We start from the raw sequence: 10,885 nt of genomic DNA, 5'->3' as shown, positions 1-10,885 counted from the left end.
CCTATGTAGTATACATATGGTTTCACTAACACAACTTAAAAGACTCAAATTCCAATGTGCCATTGTTAAAAGGGAATGACCCTCCTGGTGTGTTGAACATGCTTCTCTCCTTCAAACCTCCGCAGGGCAGCAGAGGGCAGAGCAGGACAAGGTTGCAGCCCAGAGCAGAGCTCCTGTTCCAGGCTTGCCTCGCTCCAGCCAGAGCCCCCCATGGAGGTCTGCACATGGGTATGGGGCTTCAGATGGCTAAACACGGTAACATCTTTTACTTCATTACAGAGCAGTGAAACTTAAGACGCGGGTAAAAAAAAAAACGGTCAACAGAAAGTCAAGAGAAAATGAAAAGGGTAGCTAAAGTGTCTGAATGTTCAATGCCTGTGGTGTGCGCTGAAGGATGTGACTCATATTTGATATGGATATAGTTACTTTAACTTTCTCTACCTTAGCTTGTAAACCCCAAACCCTCCCTTGCTGCACCTTAGGCGACTCTGTGGGAGGTGCAGTACCGCCTCTACATAGGTTACGGACCATGACAGCTGCCCACAGGAACACAGAGCTAGAGAGAAATCAGCTGGCCAGACCACAGCAGCTGACTGCAACCTTTCCCACCCACAGTGAAGCCACCTCACGCCCAGGGAATGACTGGAGCGCTGACACTGGCATGGTAGAACAAGGCTTTATCAAGATCCTCATGTTGTTGTTTTTAGGTCAGGATAGGGTCTCTCCACAGAACCTGACTGGAGTCTGGACTGCCTGGGTCAGACTGATAGGGTCTTCAGTGATCTGGAAGATTCCTTGGAGACAATGGGAGCTGTGATGTGCACAGTGACCCAGGAAACTATATGACAATACACAGGGCCTCACAGACAGGGTGCCCGAAATGTCTTTTGACAGAACAATGTAAAAAGAGACATCACCATGAAATTTGGAGATACAAAAACACAGTGGGTAGAGCATCTAAAGACCTAGATGTTCAATGACCCTGAACAACTATCAAATATATGAAAGGACACACAAATAAGTTAGATTTTGTATTATGCAAACTGGCTTTTAGGTTTTTTGCCACTAATTAACTCATTATATTGATGGGCTACAGCAATACTGACTGAATAAATAAAAATAAAGGCAGTTGCGCAACAACAGCTCACTTGATGAAGTGTAATTTCCCACACTTTTCTCCTGAATATCTAATACACCTGTACAACCTGAACTAAACGTCAACCGCAGTTAAACTGATAAAATATGCTGTTGTCTTCTCAGCCTTTTCCTATTCAGCGTCTTCCAAGTATCTGGACAACCTTGCCTGGTATTTTGGCAGCAGTCCCTTGAGTGTTGATGTCAGCTGAGAGGGAGAGCTGGAGAGAGGGATTGAAAGAGAAGGGGAGGGGGAGGAGTGAGTGAGCGGGCTATTCAAGGCACTTGTCCTCTGTCTCTCTCAGTCGCACAGAGCGAGAAAGAGCAGAGGAGGGGGAGGCTCTCTCACACACACACACACTCACACACACACGAGCTAGCTCACACACTGCCACATTTTCTCAGCCCGCTCTGCAGACTGACAGCAGCACACGGAGGGAGAGCCAGAGAGAGAGAGAAGAAGAGATAGAGAGAGAAGTAGAGATAGAGAGAGAGGGAGAGAAGAAGAGAGAGAGAGAGAGAGACAAGAAGAGATAGAGAGTGAAGAAGAGATAGAGAAAGAGAGTTAGAAACAAGCAGTACTTCCACACTGCCGGAAGAGAAGAGGAGACCCGCTCTGGACTAACCCTTCCATCCTCTCCTCCGATCCAGCGCACTGGGAACTCAACAGGAATACGCTCCATTATAATCCCCCTCCGCACAAGAACCCGCACTTTGCAATGTCCCCTCCCACGGGACACGGATGGCCCCTCAGGCTCCCAGCGGGACCCTGGGGCTGTGGTGTCTTTCTGGGGATTCTCCTGGCTGTGTCGGGGCTGGGGCTGGTCTCAGGGTTCAACCTGGATACTGTAAACACTCTGGTGAAGGCTGGAGACAACGCCACCTTCTTTGGTTTCTCTCTAGCTCTTCATCAGCAAGTCACCCCAGAGCCTCGGAGTTGGTGAGTGCTGGCACATGTCTGTGTGTGTGTGTGTGTGTGTGTGAGTGTGTGTGTGTGTGTGCGTGTGTGTGAGTTGCTATTTGAGCCACAATGTAGACTTGTGTGATGTTTTGAATGGGACACACAGTCAGAAGTTTCCACAGTACTTGGTTCCAGTCCCTAGATTAATTCATTCAGAGCTTCAGTTTGATCCAGGGTGACACATTTCGAACACTGCAAAAAGAGCAGAAGTTTCATTCCCGCCATGTAGTCTGTGCATGGTCAGAGCAACATTCATTTATTAGTGTATGATTTACAGTAAATAGGGGTTCCCATGGTTGGGTGTCCATGCCTTGCTGATCCAGCAAGTCTCATGGGAGATTAGAGTTCTGATTCAGTTTATGACAGATATCCAAAGTACATTTGGTGTCATGAATATTTGTATGCATGTATGTATGTGGGTGTGTGTGCGTGCGTGCGTGAGTGTGTGCGAGCGTGTGTGTGTGTGTGTGAGTGTGTGCGAGCGTGTGTGTATGTATGTGTGTGTATGTATTGTGTACTGTACGTGTACTCCTCATCAACTGTCAGCAAACAGGTTTCTGAAGGCCAGGGACATATTGTCTGCTGGATGAATAAATCATGACACCAGTCTGACCTGTACGCAAGGCCGTAATCATTATACATATTGATTCAAATCTGGTCAAAATGTAAATGTAATGTCCCCGCCAATATATTGATATAAAAAAATAAATGTGCTACGCTACAACAAGTAACCATGCACGCTGTCCGAAATGATCATTCAAAAATTAATTTGTCCCCCCCAATGTTGACTCCATGGCTACGGCCTTGCCTGTACGCCTTTAGAAATGTTTGCTACTGTACGTGTATGAAAATGGTCGAATTGGCCCTCTATTAAAGCACCGCAATTCTCATATTTCCCATTAGAAGTCAGCATTTGTACAGTTGTTACGTTAGAAACAAACATTTCCAATCCCACATTCAGTGCTGTTTAGCCATTCGCCAGTAAAGAGACCGTACCATGGAAAGAAATAGTATTGAGGGAGGGGTTTATGTGTGACTGAACCGTCCAACACTTCATTAACAGTTTCAGTGTATCTTTCACCATCGGTGGCACAGTCCAAAACGTCAGTTAGAAAGTGACACTGTTAGAACATGGACTGTTATTTTCACCACCCTGTGATGGCAGGATATTCAAACAAGTGTTTAAGGACCGTGTTAATTTACTACAGGTCCTGTTAAGGAGCTCCATATTTAACTGTCTGCTGCTCAGTTTACCCTGCCTGGAGTCAGTCTGACGCCTGCTCACAGATTCACCTCCATGACATCAGCATAGTGTGTGTGTGTGTCTGTGTGTGTCTGTGTGTGTGTTTGGCCCACTAGCGTGAAGCCAGAAAGAGTCACTCCCTCTGCCGGCCATGTTCAGACCAATAGCATTCCGGGAACTTATTTTAAACGCTCACCTCATGAAGTACTCACAGACTACAGGTCTGTCACAGACTACAGGTCTGTCACAGACTACAGGTCTGTCACAGACTACAGGTCTGTCACAGACTACAGGTCTGTCACAGACTACAGGTCTGTCACAGACTACAGGTCTGTCACAGACTACAGGTCTGTCACAGACTACAGGTCTGTCACAGACTACAGGTCTGTCACAGACTACAGGTCTACGGAGAGCATCCATTGAGCAAGCACTGATGGATGTGTGTGTGCCATTTAGATTTAGATCTGGCCTCATCCTATGCGCATGCTGTACCACATCGTAAGGACAGGATACGACGCCATGGCTATTTCACTTCATGACCTCACTCTCCCATCAAACAAGATGTATTTGTAGTTGTTTACTTCTGTTCACAAGTACTGTACCTGAGTAAAGTCTTTCGATAAGATTTGCTTGAAGCTTAAAGCAGACTAGTGTCACTTTAGTCTGTTTAAATTGATGGGCTAAATGGGTTCTCGTCGTTTATAGTGGTCACCAAGCAGTTCCAGGGAGATAACGTCTCATGTCAGGATCAGACAACAGGAGCCAGGAGCTGCTTGGTCAGACACGCTCAGGTGTTTGTGGGCGATGGTTGTAAGCAAAAGCCACTGAGTCACTCGGTCTTTGTCATAACGAGGTTTGAGTTTCGCACGCCTTCAGGCCCTCGGCTTTATCCTCAGGTTAGGGCCATTGTGCCTTGTGCCGCTTGACTCCAAGCTACTGTAAGTTAGTGTGAAGGGATACGTTCTTCGCACCACAATAACTCCTCTCGATGATGTCATACAGCGCGTGAAGCCGCTGTTGGACCTCCACTTCAAACCAGACTGCACAGCTCTTGTAATGCCATTGGCATGCCCATGTTGACAAGAATGTCTGCCCACTACCGACTCAATCGTATCTCTCTGGCTTAGCTTATCCGCCGCCGCCCCGACCGCCTTGCACCCCAGTGTGCCCCCTTACCCCCCCATTACCATACCAGCAAAGGTCAGTATAAGACCATTTTCTTGGCCTCCAGCTGTCAATATGACATGTTCACCAGAGGGATTGACTGACGGACGGTAAGGGGATCCCGCAGGGATGGGGCGGAGGGTCCCTCAGACAGAAGGAAGTGAAAGTATGTCACACCCCGGGACTGGAGGGTGTCTGTGTTTGGCTGCTCAGGCTGGCTAAAGAGCTGTGTTGGATTGATTATGAATGTCTTTCAGAACAGGCAATGTGCTGGACGACTATCGCTGTCTGTGTCCTGTCTTGTTGTGATAGATGGATGGGGTGGGGGGTTGGGGGTCCTGGGCTTATTCTGCTCCTGGTGTTATGTGTGCCTTTGCTATTTATACTGGTGGTTCTTCTAATAGCTCTTTGCTTGATGAAAAAAGGAAGCGGTGTGTTAGTCTTTGCAGCCTCCGTTTCCCCACGTTCCTCTCTTCCTTTACTCGGTCAATCTGCCTGAGTGGAGCAATGTCTTCCACCTGCTTCCCTTTGGACAGCTTTCAGAGTGTCTACCTGAAGAGATTGTCTATATGAATGGCATGAATGTCTATGTTTGATCTCTTTCCGCATCAATGTTTGAAGTGTTTCTATAATATTGTATTTGTATGAGATGCCGTTGTATAGTGTGGTAAACAACATGCTCTGGGATGAATCCACACATATCCTGATATAAATCACCAGAGGTTCCCAGAGTGACCTGTCAGCCTGGTTATATTGGCCTTGGTCTCATGATTTAATATCAGGTCTTTTGTCCCAGTTGTTGTTTTTAGTATGATGTTAGGGGGGCTGCAAGCCCCCTCTAATGCAGGTCGCAAATCATCTATTAATGCCTGTCGCTTCACAAGATCTTGATGAGATCCTGGAACACATCTATTGGTCCATTGTCCTTCCAGCCTTTCTTCTGCGGATCTGGTCCCACTTTGTCTTGATTCATAGTTGTCATTTCCGTTTAATTAGAAATGGGGACCTTCGGTGTCAATCATCCATGACGAGGACATTTCAAGTGTTGTCCCTGCTGATGACTGAGGCCTAGGTGGCCTTCTGCAGCCGCTGCAGGCAGGCAGGCAGGGGAGGGAGGGTCAGGTTGCTTCGCGTTTAGAATGCTGCCGCTGGTTCCATTCCGGGCGGAATGCAGGGTCTCCAAGATAGAACCCCACTGTCGCTGCCGCCATGGCGACCAACATTCAGGCATTCTGTTGGAGCTTGCTGGTGCTCTGGGGTCAGAAGCCTCCTCACATAAACATACAGCTCCTACATTTAAATATCAATGATTAACATTTGTCAAGTTATCATGGACAAATCACAATATTTACAACAATATGTAACTGCAACCAAAACAAACCATTCGGTGTCAACAGAGCATATCTGTGTGCTCCATAAAGCTTATGTTTAATGACAGGGCCTTACAGTCCAGCTGTCCTTGCATCGCACATTTATGAACGTGTTGAAAAAGTGCTCCGTAAAACTCCTTCACACATTCCAAACCCATTGGACAATCTCGGAAAGCAAATTTGCATGTAAATGGCTCAATCACCCCTTGCTTTAGAGAAGCGGCTTAAGGCTTGACAATGACCCTGCCCCCCTTTTCTCTCTAATTCAATTCATGATTTCTTTTTTCCAGCTCCGTCCCTTTTAGCCCCTCACACGATCATTCTTGTTGTTGGATCTGTCGAGGCCATTCATGTTTAAGGCCTGTAATAGCTCAAGCTTTCCCTATTGTGATGTCGATCTATGGCTGTCAGATCGGAGACTTGTGTTACAGTTACACACACACACAGCTTCACAACGCATCTTTATGTCAGGGTATTGCTGGCTAGCCATTCTCCTCCACCTCCCACCGTCCTCTTATGCTCTCCACGCTCTCCAGCATTCTCACACAGCCGCGCTGGAGGTGTCCCAGCCTGCCCTGCCTGCCCTGCCTGCCTGCCTGCCTGCCTGCCTGCCTGCCTGCCTGCCTGCCTGCCCTGCCTGCCTGCCTGCCTGCCTGCCTGCCCTGCCTGCCTGCCTGCCTGCCTGCCCTGCCCTGCCTGCCTGCCTGCCTGCCCTGCCTGCCTGCCTGCCTGCCTGCCTGCCTGCCTGCCTGCCTGCCTGCCTGCCCTGCCTGCCTGCCCTGCCCTGCCTGCCTGCCTGCCTGCCTGCCCTGCCTGCCTGCCCTGCCTGCCTGCCTGCCTGCCTGCCTGCCTGCCTGCCCTGCCTGCCTGCCTGCCTGCCCTGCCCTGCCTGCCTGCCTGCCCGGGAAGAAAAGCACAGTGGGAAACAGGGGGAGAGAGCTTTCAGGAAAATTACACTGCAGGGGGGCCTGGGCCAGTCAGAAGGCGCGGTGTCGGAGAGGGAAGGGGGGGTTGTGGGAAGGTGTGTGTGTGTGGGGGGATGGGGGGTAGGCTGGTGTTGGTGGGAAGGTGTGTGTGTGTGTGTGTGAGGGGGGGGCGGCTGAACTGCAGCGTCAGGAGGGAAGCACAGCTCCTTCCCAGATCTGATGAATGTGCCCGTGCAGAAAGCAGCGCACGGCAGTAACGTGGAGGGCCAGACTGCCCTAGGGGGAGGGGGTTTGCAGTGCACGTGACATCTACTCTATATCCTAATATCTAATCAGCCCTGAGAGCCAGCATACAGTACAGTGGCAAGTACATTGGACCAGTGTTTACAATATTCCAAGGCTTCACATTTTTTATAGATCAAGAACATAGTGATAAACCCCGGTCCAGTAGTATCGCATCATCAGATTCCCTTTTCCCTTCATATTCTATTAGATGATTAATTGAGCTCCGCGGCAAAATGGGAGTCGTCGTTCGGCTGTGGAGGTCTGAGGCAGCAGACTGTGACAGAGGCTTCTGGAAGCCTGCCTGCCTGCCTGCCTGCCTGCCTGCCTGCCTGCCTGCCTGCCTGCCTGCCTGCCTGCCTGCCTGCCTGCCTGCCTGCCTGCCTGCCTGCATGCAGGTCCTTCTCTGAAGCTGCAGAGATGAATAAATCATGCCAGGGCCTCTGGCGCTAATGAGCCCACACCTGAATCCTCTGCCCGGGCCGAGGTGGAGGCTTCTGGGAAAACTGATCGTCAGCAGAGACAGGAGAGGAGCGACGACAGAGCGCAGGATGTTGAAGGCAGTGAAGAAGAGACAATTTAAGCTTCCTTTTAGCCACACGTATCAGATTGATTTACTGAGCGTGTATTACTGTCAAGGGCTAAGCCTTTCTTATTAAACATGTGTTTTGGGTTTTCATAGCCCAGTTGGTGCTCATGTGACTCAAGGATGGTGAGTGACACTAGCTAACTGGCTCTGGGAATCTGCCGCAGCCCACAGTAATCAGATCAGAAATTAAGTGTGTGTGTCAATGGAAATGAATGACTAGTTATAGAAGCTGTTGCAGGGTTGGAGCTAGGACCAAAGATGATGCTGGGGGATGGTGATGAGGCAAGGGGCTGGGGATGGAGGTTAGGGGCTGGGGATGGAGGTTAGGGGCTGGGGATGGAGGCTAGGGGCTGGGGATGGAGGCTAGGGGCTGGGGATGGAGGCTAGGGGCTGGGGATGGAGGTTAGGGGCTGGGGATCTGGGGGCTGGGTTGTGGGGGCTGGGTTGTGGGGGCTGGGTTGTGGGGGCTGGAGGGTGTGTTCTCTTATTGATGCAGAGTTACACCACAGGGACCATGTGATATGTGATTAGAATGATTAGGGACCGTTCAGTCATCTGGCTCAATCTGAACCTCCCAATTAGCTCGTCAATATATGTGCGTCTGTGTGTGAGAGAGAGAGGTAGACAAAGAGAGAAAGGAAGAGAGACATGGAGAGAGAGAAAGATTGTATGTGTGTTTCGGCATGCTTGCATTTGTGTGTGTAGACAAAGGCAATTAAGGTGGGTACAAACCCCAAACATTCCCCCAGGGTGGAGGGTGTGCATATGCATGGGCACTAGGCTTGTTAGAGCTTCAGCTGCCTTCAGTTATGTTACTCATGACTATGAATGAGCTCACACTTTAGCACCGGGAAACAGTAAATGAGTGTAGACTTGTGTATGCGTGGTCTGGAATGTCAACAGAAAAACGGGTGAGCGATAAAGAAAGGAGAAAGCCGTGGAGAGAAAGAAAGTTGGAAATAGAGAAAGAGGGAGGAGAGGGGGGGGGGGTTGAGAGGCAGAGAGGCAGAAGGGTGGTGTGCTGTTCACACTTAGGACTCGAGGGTCAATCATTACTCCTCCTCTGCCTGGAAATGGCCCCTGTATTGATCATCTGGGGGCAGATGGTGGACTGAGGTGAGGAGATGCCACAGTGACCATGCGCTGTTCCAGTGTGGTAGTCTTTGTTTTCCCCTGACAGTCACACACACAGAGAACCCAGTTCATGAACATATACTGCTTTCATGAGGACCAGCACAATGAAGCGCAAAAACTTGTACTCGTGTCATGTTTGTGTGTGTCTAAATCAAATCAAATCCATCAAAACGAAGTGGATAATGCTCGTACTTCCAAAGTCATTCAGTACTGTTCATATGCTTCTTGTCCTTCAGTGGTTGAGTAAACGTGTTTATCTCATGTCCCTTCACATCCCCATGACTGATGAGGATGTGAATGTGAGTGATTCATATCCAGGGTTCAAACACTGACTGCTTTCTTCCAGTAGGGGTGATGTGCAGCTGTCTCTGTCCCTCTACCACTGCACCTCTCTTTTCTGTTCTATCTCTCTCTCTCTCCCTCTCTCTCTCCCTCTCTCTCTCCCTCTCTCTCTGTCTCCCTCTCTCTCTCTCTCTCTCTCTCTCTCTCTCTCTCTCTCTCTCTCTCTCTCTCTCTCTCTGTCTCTGTCTCTGTCTCTGTTTCTCTCTCTCTCTCTCTCTGTTTCTCCTTCTCTCTCTCTCTCTCTCTCTCTCTCTCTCTCTCTCTCTCTCTCTCTCTCTCTCTCTCTCTCTCTCTCTCTCTCTCTCTCTCCTTCTCTCTCTCTCTCTCTCTCTCTCTCTCTCTCTGTCTCTCTGTCCAGTCTAGCCCAGTCTCTTGGGGGCATACCATGGATGAGGAGCCTGGTGAGTCACACTCCAGTCATCCCAGCTGTCGTCCCCTCATCAATAAAACACCGAGAGCAGGACTCAGGTGGAAAAACACCAGGTTCCCCAAAACCTGCCAGCTGAACAGCCCTGTTCTCTGGTTGGTCAGACGGCCGCTCTCAGACAGACTGTTAGGAAGACCTGTGGTCAGCACCGCTCGACAACAGGTACAACAACAACAGTTGTTGATCTGGCCAAGCCACACTGTGTTGGAGCTCTTGGGGTCAGAGTAGGGTGGGGTGTGTTGGAGTCTGGGTGGAGAAGGAGTTACAGCACAGCTGCAACACAACTCACCTCCACCTCGCTGACCCCAACACAGCACAGCTGCAACACTCCTGGAATTCCCGTTCAATAACGTCCCCCTTTCTATAGCATGACAACGGGATATTCCCTAACTATAACACCAATGTTGTTGTGGTGTGTGAGGGTGAGTTTAAGTTATAGTTAGGGAATATCCCGTTGTCTTGCTACATATATTGTGTTGTGTTGCTGCTGTGAATGGTCAGGATGGTGTGTTATGGTCCTTTATGCTGTTGCACAGTGAGAGTGAGACACATCCTCCTGAGGTCACAGTGGGACATTCTTGCCCCGGGGTAACAACAGCAGGGCTACACAACCTGGACCTCCTGCTAGGTGTGTGGAGGCCTGGGGCAGACTGAGGAGGGGGGGGGGGGGGGCTGGGGGTCAAAGGACCAAGATGTGGGTTTTGTGGAGGGCTGAGGCCGATTCTGAGCAGAATGGTCTTGCTAACTCCCTGAGGGATAACGTGGCTCATATGTAGCGTAGCTCACTGGTGGGTTAGGGCACTGCAGAGAGAAGACTGGGGTCATACACGTAAGGTTAAAAAGATACTTCAATGAGTTAGCACATGTTTGATCCACACTAAATCAAGTTCAAGGAATCTCAAGTTTGTTATGGTGTTTGGGTGCATTGTTCCCTAAGAGGAATTACGACACCGTAGCTCGCTAACTTAACGTCCTTTCACAAAGTGCTGACTAGGTGCCGTTAGAACGTGTTGTGGTGAGTGTTAGGGAAAATTTGGTCTCTGAGGACGTTGTGAGATAAATATGCGTGTAGTATGTAAATGTTGCTCTTGTTGTCCATGTAGACGTGTTGGGTTTCTTTCTGTTTGGTCCTGGAAGAGGTAAGACTGCCCAACAAGCGATGGGTTGGGTTTGACCAGATGCTGTTTGGGCTTGAGCAAATGGCTCCAAGGAGACTAAGTTGATGTTGCAGTTGTGTGAAGCACAGTCACACATTGAATAGGAGGGTGGAGATGGGGATTAAACCATTGACCTTTCGCGTGGGTTCCTTGTCT

This window comes from Hypomesus transpacificus, chromosome 9 (assembly GCF_021917145.1).
Source record: "Hypomesus transpacificus isolate Combined female chromosome 9, fHypTra1, whole genome shotgun sequence".
Classification (NCBI taxonomy): domain Eukaryota; kingdom Metazoa; phylum Chordata; class Actinopteri; order Osmeriformes; family Osmeridae; genus Hypomesus; species Hypomesus transpacificus.
This window is presented reverse-complemented; position numbering follows the sequence as displayed.